This window comes from Pantherophis guttatus, chromosome 3, assembly GCF_059756535.1.
Source record: "Pantherophis guttatus breed Tessera chromosome 3, ASM5975653v1, whole genome shotgun sequence".
Taxonomy (NCBI): domain Eukaryota; kingdom Metazoa; phylum Chordata; class Lepidosauria; order Squamata; family Colubridae; genus Pantherophis; species Pantherophis guttatus.
This window is the reverse complement of record NC_142065.1, coordinates 92586516-92597220: the sequence shown is the minus strand read 5'-3', so window position 1 is coordinate 92597220 and position 10705 is coordinate 92586516.

Genomic DNA, 10705 nt, shown 5'->3' with positions numbered 1-10705 from the left:
AAAGCAGCAAAAGAAAAGTGAATTGAAATGATCTGTTTTCATTGGTCTACCAACTGATGGGCTTACTTTCCAGATATAAACCTAGCAGCCCAGCCAAGCCTCTATCCACCCCCACCCCCACACTTACTCTGGCTCTCTGGATTCTCCCTTCTAACCAGTTTATCAGTACGGCTCTCCGTCCTAAAGACTGACTTCTCACAATTGCTAAAAGTTTCTCCTACACACAGAAGGCACCTATAGCAAAACAACTTTTTAACCGCTTCCTATTCAGAATGCATGAAAGACAACAGATGCTCTGTGACATGCTTTTGCAGCCCAGCTGCTCCATCCCAGGTACAACTAGGTCTTGAACAATTGTGGTGTCTAACTGCAGAATTCTGCCAGGTATTCTCTTCTCCTTCAGAGATTATTATCTTCTGAAGAGGATTGCAAAGGCCAAATAATGGACTCCATTCTGCTCAAGCTACCTTAACGCTAACCCTAACCCTAACTCACTTCCTTATCACTTAAGGGTAGAAGGAAGAAGACCTGTGGCACAGTACTATTCAGGGGTGGGTTCTACTTACCTCTACTACTGGTTCTCAACGCCTTGCTTCTGCGCATGTGCAGATCACTGATGATGACATCCAGGGTGGTGGGTGGGGCTTCCCACCGGTTTTACTACTGGTTCTTGCAAACTGGTCCGAAACGGGGGCAACCCACCAGTGCTACTATTCCAACTAGAAGAAGAGATTTTTTAAAAAACATTTCTCTGGCTTCTTAGGAGTTAATAGGCTGTTGGTTTTCCTGTCCTTTGTTCAATTCTAAAAAAATGTCCCCTGTTAGAACTGTTTGCCAAGCCTGGAACTATTTCATTATTGCTGAAACTGGCAATGTGCTAAGGAGCAGATGCACCATTGCTTTGCCATTCATACCATTTGCCTTCAAATGCGTGCATGCGCACACAGACGCACACAAACATAGAGTATCTCTCCCCCCACATTATGCTCTGTTTACGTGGCCAAGTAATCAAATAAGCATTTCAGCTTGTGGCAAACCGGAATTGCTTCCTTTCGTGACTTTATGCAATCGGGATCTCAGTGAATTCTATCTGTGAGCATCACATGAAAGTCTGTCATTGCCCAAAGAAGTAGATTTCCCAATTAGCAAGAAACTGACTGTTATTATAGTTTCTACAGATGAGAAACTGGATTATTAATCTGTTGTTGGCCTGACAAACCAGTAAAGAGATCTTCATTATATAACACTTTTTCGAGAAAAATATAAACCACCACCAACAAAAAAGATTTATAAATAAACACAGTTTTGTTGCTGGTCCGTTGGAAGTGAAGTAGTGAGATAGAAACCAGCACCTACTTACTTTATTAGCAAAATGTAGGAATCTTTGCAAAGATAAAAGGATGGATATCAATTTTTCTATTCTTCAGCTCTTGGCAAGCAGATTGAAAACCCCTGTAGCTCTGAATGACAAGATGGAAAAATGACACAGATGGATAATGTGTATTACTAAGTAAACAATGGAGTTAGGATATGCCTAAACCACTGAGTAAAATTTGGGGTCTCTTCCTGGATGAGGAAAAGTGCAAATGGAAATTATTTCAGTGGAAATAAGAAGTAATTTGTTCTTAAAAACCACTGATCCTGGATATCTATATTTGCTGTTCTCCCAATCATTTCCTTCAGTTTAGCTAATTTTTCAAAATGTGGAATTAACCCAGAGACTAAAAGAGAACAATTTTTTTTTTATTTCCTAACCTGCAAAGGCGGTTTTTAGTTTGCAATCTAACAAAAGGCTTACTCTGGATTTACACCTTTTTTTTAATACACACAAAGTACATTTTATCACAAATTAACCAAACTTGGCTAGGTTTGCACAATATACTAAGTCACCCAAAAGGAAAAAAAAGACTGTGTAACCAAAGTTAATAGGGCAGGGCAGAAGCAGAACCCATAGGAAGGGTGGTGAGTTCAAATCTCCTTTTTAAGAAGGCCTCTGGATCTTCATAATCTGCCTCTGCCTTCTATTACTTGGAACAGAGGCTGTGTAATTCTTATTACTACTAGCTAACTTCTAACTTCTACCACATAACTACTACTTCTAACTTCCTCCTTCTGTAACTCTAGCACATGAGGGGTCACCCACATCCTGTGGGTTTTTTTCCAATTACTAAGTCAAATTTTAAGAAAAAAAATGTTATAGGGCCATTTCCCAGTGATATAGCATTGAGGCAAGGGACTATAAGTACCAGCTCTTTCTCCCATGTAGATAAATGTTAATTAAAGAAAATAATATTTGTAATTCAAATGTAAAACTCTCATTTCCTTTTAAATATCAAAATGCAAATATTCAAGGTTAAGGAAAAAAAATAGCTTTCTGAACTGCCCAACATATAACTAGCACCTTGTTTTATTAAAATATTCAATAAACCATAATACTCTACTCAGAACACAAATCACTAATTTTACTGCTTTGAGTGGATTTTACAAGGCTTCAGTTATCATGGAAAAACAGTGAGATAAAGTCCATAAAACTCCAAAAAAAATAATCCAACTACCATGGCTAGGGTATGCTATTTACGACTTATACAAAAAGATAAACATAATAAACAATACAAAATTAATACACCCCCCCAAAAAAATCAAAATATCATTGCAAGCATCTGACAAAATATTTCTGTTTCTAGTGAAATAACCCAAAATCTTGAAATGAGTGTTCTCACTTATTCCCTTTTACCTGATTCAGAACAGCACACTTAGAGGGGGATTCTTTGTTGAGAAAGTTGTAAAAGCAAAGAATGGTTGTGTAAATACCAGTGTGCATGTGAAATTTTAGGTACGAGAGTTGGTGGGTTTGCATTGCAGAATCTTTCTAAAGAAAATTTAGGTGCGTTAGGTTGAGAAGCAAATGCCACTGTTTTCATCTGATGTGTCAACTAAAGAATTGGTGGAATTTTTGCATTTTCATTTTATCTTTCACAACAGTGTTTCTACTTCACTTGTCTTTCATGCCTTGTGTCACTAGCTCCTACCACATCCTGTTTGGTTCTTGGAATTTTTTTTTCTATTTCTTAGCATGGGGCTGCACTCTACTGAGAGCTTCTTTATTCTGTTGTACAGTTGTTGCAAAAGGGTTATCAGATCTGGAAGGAAAAATTCAGGTGAACAATAGATGGCAGCAACCATGGATGGTTTCTGCCCATCCTACTAGATCTGGCAAGATGGGAACACTCTGGATTCCCAGAGTGAAGTAGTGTTGCCGGTGGGGTTTCATAAGCATGCCTTCACTGTCATGATGGAACAGTCTCCCTTGGCAATACAGAGGTCCCGACACTGTTGGCCTTTGAAGATCTGGCTCCTCCCCCACCCCCCAGGCTGGGGGAGTGGGGGAGCACTGTGAAGAACTGACTTCTCTTTCCCCCCCCCGGCACTGTGTCCATGATGGGTCCATGTGTCTGGCTTTCACCCCGTCCCCCAGATACTGTGTCCATAATGTTGATAGAGCTGGCATTGGGGGTGAGTAGATGGATGCAAGTTTTATTAGGGCCTCAAAGTTGTTTATTGTTTTTAATTCTTGTTTTACTGTATTGTGTTTTTATTCTGTTCACCACTCAGAGAAAAGGAAGGGAGGGAGGATGGGAGGGGGGAGGGAGGGATAGGGAAAAAGAAAGAAAGGAGGAAAGAGAATAAAAGAGAGATAGAGATAAAAAGAAGAAAGAATAAAAAGAAAAACAGATAGAAATAAAGAAAGAGAAAAAGAAAGGAAGGAAGAGAGTGAAAAAGAGAAAGAAGAAGAAAGAAAGAAAGAAAAAAAGGAAGAAAGAAAGAAAGAAAGAAAGAAAGAAAGAAAGGAAGGAAGGAAGGAAGGAAGGAAGGAAGGAAGGAAGGAAGGAAGGCTGGCTTATGGCTGGTTTGGATGTTTGCAGCCCTGATAGCTCTGTCTAGGTTAAATGGAAGATACAGAATCTGAAAACTTTTGGAACCTTAAGAGAATAATACACTTCTTTTCATCCAACACTAGAGGTCATTCTTAAAGAAGAATGGAAAGTATTTTAATTAGAATTTGTGATGTTGCCACTCAACCCAGGAAGGAAAGAGGAAAGGTCTCCCTCCCAAGATAGGAACTTGATGCCACCTGTTTCCTGGGACCAATGGGTAGAAAAACCAGTTATAAACAAGGCAGAAGGTTTTTATGCTCTAGGCTGAAACCAGAGAAGCATGCAAAAACAAGGGTAACAGACCAGAGATTAGAAATGAGAAAGTAGGGCCTGGAATAGTAACAGCCTTGTAAAGCCTGCAGGGACAAATATTAAATTCCTGGAGAAATTCAGTGCAACATATGGAGACCCAAAAGAAATAAATCAGAAGCAAGAAAACCTATACAGAAATAACATAATTTCCTTCTTGCAAGAATCAACTCATAAAATGGACAAGACATAAAAAACAGATTGAAGAACTGGGAAAACAGCAAATGCTAGCAACATACGACTACTACTAATAATAACTAGTCATGGTAGTATCTAGAAAGGCTAGCTATATCACAAATATTTCAGAATTGATTGATGATACAAGAATATCATCTTGAGGCAGCTGAACAACAGAAAAGGTTCCTGTCACCTTTTCCCCAAAAGTCACCCTGAATCACAAGAGACAAAAGACCAGGGATGTCTTCAAACTTCTGCTTTCACAAGACAAGCAGTCTAGTTCTGACCATCTCCTTTTCCAGGAGTAGATTCATCACTGGCAGTTATTTTAAGGTAATTTGGCTCTGTACATCCATCTGATGCCAAGAAGGAATCCCATCAATTCCACTTCATCTTGCACTTCATCTTGTATCATGAAAAGTAAGAATTAATTAATCTCAGTCATTAATTGGCAAATTAAACCTATAACTCCCATGATATTGCTTAGGTAATCCCTATACATCATTAGATCTGTTCTGAGCTAAATCTAATCCTTTGGACTCAGGTATAAACAGTCCACATTCGCAACCACAATTGGTGGTTTCACCACTCTCTTTTCACCACTCCTGTTCTGTCCCCGTACCACGCACACACCCAACCAGCCAGCCGAGGGTTAAATAAACTCTTCAAACACTCAACGTCAGTGATAAGGAACTTGGCAGCAACTCCATGGCTGCCTGCCAAGAACTTTTACTCCGATAACACAGACAAAAATACACACAGTTTGAATAGTCCAGTTTGTAATTAAATCCACAGCAAATAGGTGTTGTGTCCGAAGGTGCAAAGTGCCTCGCCAGAGATTAGCTTTGTCCGTCACAGAGTCTGAATGGCCACCACACTCCCTTTTATAGCCTGTGGGGTGTGGTCCAGTGACTCAGCTTAATCTCTGGCACGCCTCCTTTTCTGCTACACCCGCTTGTCTCTCCGACACTGGTGTGGATCCAACCACAATGTTTCTTCGTCACTATCCGACAGCTCGGAAACACCTGGCTCCTGGCCAATCTCTTCTCCTTCGGGAGACACCTGAGGCATTGCCAGAGAGGAGGGTCCTGGAGAGGGAGGCCTGGCCGTCTCCTCTTCTTCATGTTCGGAGCCTTCTTCTTCCAATAAGATAGGCTCGGAGGATGGAGCCACAACAACTCCCCTGCCCTTTGGAATGCCTACTCTATGCTGGAATAATTAGCAAGAAGGGAATTAATGTATGTATTTACATTAATTGGAAGGAAAATGATTAAAGAGAGTAAGTAGAGACACTTGTGGATAATATACATTGAAAGCAATGCACTGGTGCTATCCCCAGTGTATGCCTGTTTACTCTCTTGTAATCCCTTCTTCTCCAATCTCTCTGCTCTGCTAAAGAGGGGATGAGGGAAAATGGATCAGATTGTCTTCTTTTATCCCCCCTCCTGCCTCCCCCCAGCTCCTGCATAATGGACTTATGGCTTTGCATTTACAGTGACTGCAAAGGTCATAAAAGCAGCCATTGTTCATAAAGTTATTTTTTCAGCACCATTGTAACTTCAAATAGTGACTGAATGAGACAATTGGTAGGCAAGGACCACCTGTACCTGATTTGGGCTGCAAAATTCTATATGGTCAATAGAGCTAATGAGTTAATTTTTTAAAATATCTCTTTGGCTACTATTCCCATTTTTTTTTGTCCAGATCTGGTGGTCCATTTCTTTCTGAATTCCCATTCTAAGTGGCTCATCCCCACTAAATGACTGAAGTATGAGAACAAAACCAGCATATGAAGAATTAATTCAATATTGCTTTTATTTTGTATTAGGCATTTATTTTATATTTCTATGTAAATGTAATAATTGGTTTACTCAATATCTTCCTCAAATGATCTTGCAGATCCCCCTTGCTTTGTTTTGAAAATAAAATGAGTGAAATAAAATTGTGTGTTGCTTCTCTGGCTTCATGACAAAACTTAAAAGTTAATGGGCCAGTGTATAATCTGCAACTCTCAGTCACAAAACATGTGACTCACAGAGTTGTGAGGAGCACTGATATACATGGAAGGGGAAAACAGCAAAAATGCAGGGTTTTTTTTTTTTTTGTAGCAGTGTGTTCAAAGCCCTGCCCCTTTATACTCGCATACAACATTTACTCATTTACAAAATGGGCGGGGCTTGAACTGTACCACTTCCACTGCCTCTTTGTCTGTTTTGTCTGTTTCATCTTCCCAAAATATCTGGGAAGATTTTAATTGCATAACATTGGCTGGTTCTGAAGGCTTAATCATCTCTCATTTCAGCCGCCTTGCATAGCACTTGAAATTAGAATAAAGCTGAGATTTCTTATGATGTGGCATTGTGTAAGCAGCTTATAGGCAATTTGTTTTCCTCTTGCTAGAAATTCTGGCTTCACCTAATTGTTGTCCACAATCTAAATCTAAAATGGATTGACAAATTCTCTCTCTTTCTGAATGCTTTCAGAAATGGGTGCACCACTGAACACAGCTACTAAGCTGAAACATTTTTCTTAATATGTTGGATTTTCTAAGATGTTGGATTCAGATGATAATGGAGGATACAAAATGATAGACATGGATGATGACAGCAACAGACCAAATTTTAATCAAGACAAGACAGAAGTATTTTGGGTGTGGGAATAAAGGTTCAGATAAAGGTGACCTGGATAAAGGTTCAGATAAATGATAAAATCTCACTTAAAAGGATCAGGTTCATAATTAGGGTTTGGTTATCTTCAAGACTACATGCTCCAAGCTGCCTGTTTTGTAAGACATGAGTAGGCGGCGATGTGGATGTGGAAGGATCCCATCACCTGTGGAGTTCCATTTGCAGGGCTTCATACTATAGTCTTCTCAGTGGTGGCACCCTTCCTCTAGAACAGGGGTGTCAAACTCACGGCCCATGGGCTGGATGCATCATGTGTTAGCCACGCCCACCCCCGGTTTAGCAAAGGGGGGGAGTTGTGATACATCATGTGACGACAACATAGAATAACATGCTCTAGAATAATGTGCCCCTGTATGCACAGAATGCAACATTCCTGATGAACATCTGCAGAGGGAGAGATCATTTGGGAGATATTAAATTTGGTACCTCCAGGCAGAACCTATTTTCTTTCTTTTGTTAGACTCTATTTCTATTTGTTTGTGAATCTATTTCATTTTCTCTCAAATTCTTATTTTTCAATGGCTCATACCATATCGAGACCATCATCCAAAAAATTTTTTAAATATAAATCAAGTTGGGTATACATAAGTCACTGTAATGTTGCCTCATGTATAATCAAAATTTTCTGGTTATGTGTGTGAGCCTGCAGGCCTGGATCTCCTTCCACTCTCCAAAAAGGATTCTCCCAGAAAATTCAGATGTCTGTTTATCTACCTTGGAGAAATTCAAGTTACTGAATTTAAACCTTAAAACTGATTTTTCGGTGAAGGACCATCTATATCCTTAAACTTCTGAAAAAGGACTGCTATGCCTGTCAGTATAATTCATAGCGTCTAGAAAAAAAAGAGAGAGAGAGAGAGAGAGAACAATAATTTTGAGGAAATCAGTGGGGAAGACATCCGAAGCTTGTGGGGTGGAATAGCTTTCTCTCTCTCATGTCTAAGGCAAGGTGCCATTTGAGTTGAATCTTCAGGACTCAAGGTTACATGGAGAACTCCAGATGGAAGACTAAAATGAAGTTTTTTATTTCTTTAATCTCAGGTAGATGGCCTGCTTCCCATTTTTCTGTAGACATCCCATAGGTGTATCCCATATACATACAGGTCAGAGGTGGGTTTCAGCAGGTTCTGACCAGTTCTGGAGAACTGGTAAAGGAAATTTTGAGTAGTTCGAAGAACCGGCAAATACCGCCTCTGACTGGCCCCACCCTCATTTATTCTCTGCCTCCCGAGTCCCAGCTGATCAGGAGGAAATGGAGATTTTGCAGTATCCTTCTCCTGTCATGCCCACCAAGCCACATCCACCAAGCCACACCCACAGAACCAGTAGTAAAAATTTTTGAAACCCACCACTGATACAGGTATATGTTACATATATGATAGGTGTATGCTTATATGTAATCCATGTCGCTTCCTTCTTTAAAATGGAGAAATGTAAATGTTCATCAGAGCTTCTTGAATAAAAGAATGCAAACATTGCCATATTCCTATATTCCTTCCCATTCTTTATTAACTGAGACAACTGAGAGGTGTGGTTGAGGTATCTGACATAGGCTAGGATTCATGCTATCATTTTTCCCAGGATTAACATTCACCTAGGGATGCTTTTTCTCTGTGGGGCAGGAGACATTTTGAAGCATCATTAGCATTAGCAACCATCCGCCTCAGCAGTCAAAGATAGTAGCCGCTATGGAGATTAAACCTTTTTCTGAGAGGACATGGCAGGTGATAATGGAAGACTCACAAAAGGAAATGGGCTGCTTTCAAAAGCTCCAAAGATTACCTTTCTATCAAAAAGAAGCTTTGGGCTTATGGTAAAATAATATCAGTTTTTTTTTTTAAATGCCTGAACTATGCATGCATCTGAAATCTTTGCAAAATTTAATTAAACCACTTGATGTTCCTCCATTGCTAGTCTTCAAATAGAACATTTTGTTCTTTACCTTTTAGTTTTCATTACATTATTCTTCCTTGTTCTCAGTTTCACAAACTAATACAGGTAGTAGCAAATCTGCTTTGAAAATATTTAGCAGGAGAATTCATTCCGACTGGAGAATTCACTGGTGTCAGTTTACTGCAAAGAAAGCTAACTGGTAAAATCCCAAAGTATCATCTCAAGGCCCATACAGATCAGTCCTGAATCAGTTCCCTTTGGAGATTGGAGATCTGATGAGGGCATGATTTGAATTCAAAGTTCTGTATCGAGATCTGAGAACAAACTTACTTAAGTTTACGATTCATGTTAAAGAAAATATTCATTCATAAACTAAAAAGAAAAGCATAACAATCCTGACAATACTTCACACTTTGGGCAAAATGAAATGAAAATGGGACATTTATTGTTATAACATTGACTTTTAGAGCAGTGTCTCTTAACCTCTTAAATTTTAGGATGTGTGGACTTCAACTCCCAGAAGTCCTAGCTAGCATGCCTGCTAGGGAATTCTGGGAGTTGAAGTTCATGCATCTTAAAATTGCTGAGGTTGGTAAATGCTGCTTTAGAAGGCATTAACAATGTCAGGTTTCAATGATTTCACCGCAATAAATGTTTGAATATATTCCTCCTTTTTTTTAAGGCAGGGATGGTAGGAGCGACGGCGGGAGGCTCCACCCACTGACCCCGATGTCACCACAACGCTTCTGCGCATGTGCAGCCCCACTACAAACCAGTAATAAAGGTAAGTAGAACCCACCCCTGGTCAGAAGAGGCAACTAAACAAAGCTCTCATAGCTTTGTAGGAGCTATAGGAGGTACAATGACACAGAGAAAGTGACATTTGTACCCCAATTCACATTTTCTTTCACAATGAATTTCAGCAGTGAATCATCAGAGATGTCAGTAATTAAATAATGACTTTTATTTGATGCCCATAGGGGGTTTTATACACAAAATGGCATATATATTTCAGGAAGCTAGTATTGTATAAGGGACTGAACTAGAATTTCAATACAAATGTTATTTCTCCTGGATTCAAATTAATCATTGTGAAAAATGCCCCAATATAATGACACCATCCCACACATAGGGTTTTGTGAGTCATGAGCGAAAAGTTTCTATTTTAATTCTAAAGTGGTATTTTTTAGATTTCTGAGATTAGAACACAATAAGCCTTGAAACTCAGTAACATATTCCACCCCATTTTTGTTATTTTTATTTGTTATCCTGTGAAGAAAAGTTGTAAAAATCTTGCTGATTGTTGTGTTTTTTCTTGTAGGTCTTCACAAATGTATTGTCCTTTGAAGCTAATGATTTTTTAGAAGTATATTAATATACCAACATGAATATAATCATTTTCTAAATAGCACAATTCATTTTAAATGTTTATTTCATAGCAAATTTTTCTCCCAGATAAATTTCTACTAAAGAAATAATTACTAAAAATAGCTTCCCTGTGTTATTATTATTATTACACTTTAACAGAAATCCTGCTATTTTGAAGAACACTCTTTCTGAAACTTACACTGGCTAGTACACTTATTAGCAATGTGTAAAATTCTAAAGAGAAACAGACTTGATAAAAATGAATTGCAATTGTTTATTGTAAGTCTCAGATAGTAAAGTACATTAAGGTAGTGTGGGAAGAAATATCCTTCTGGT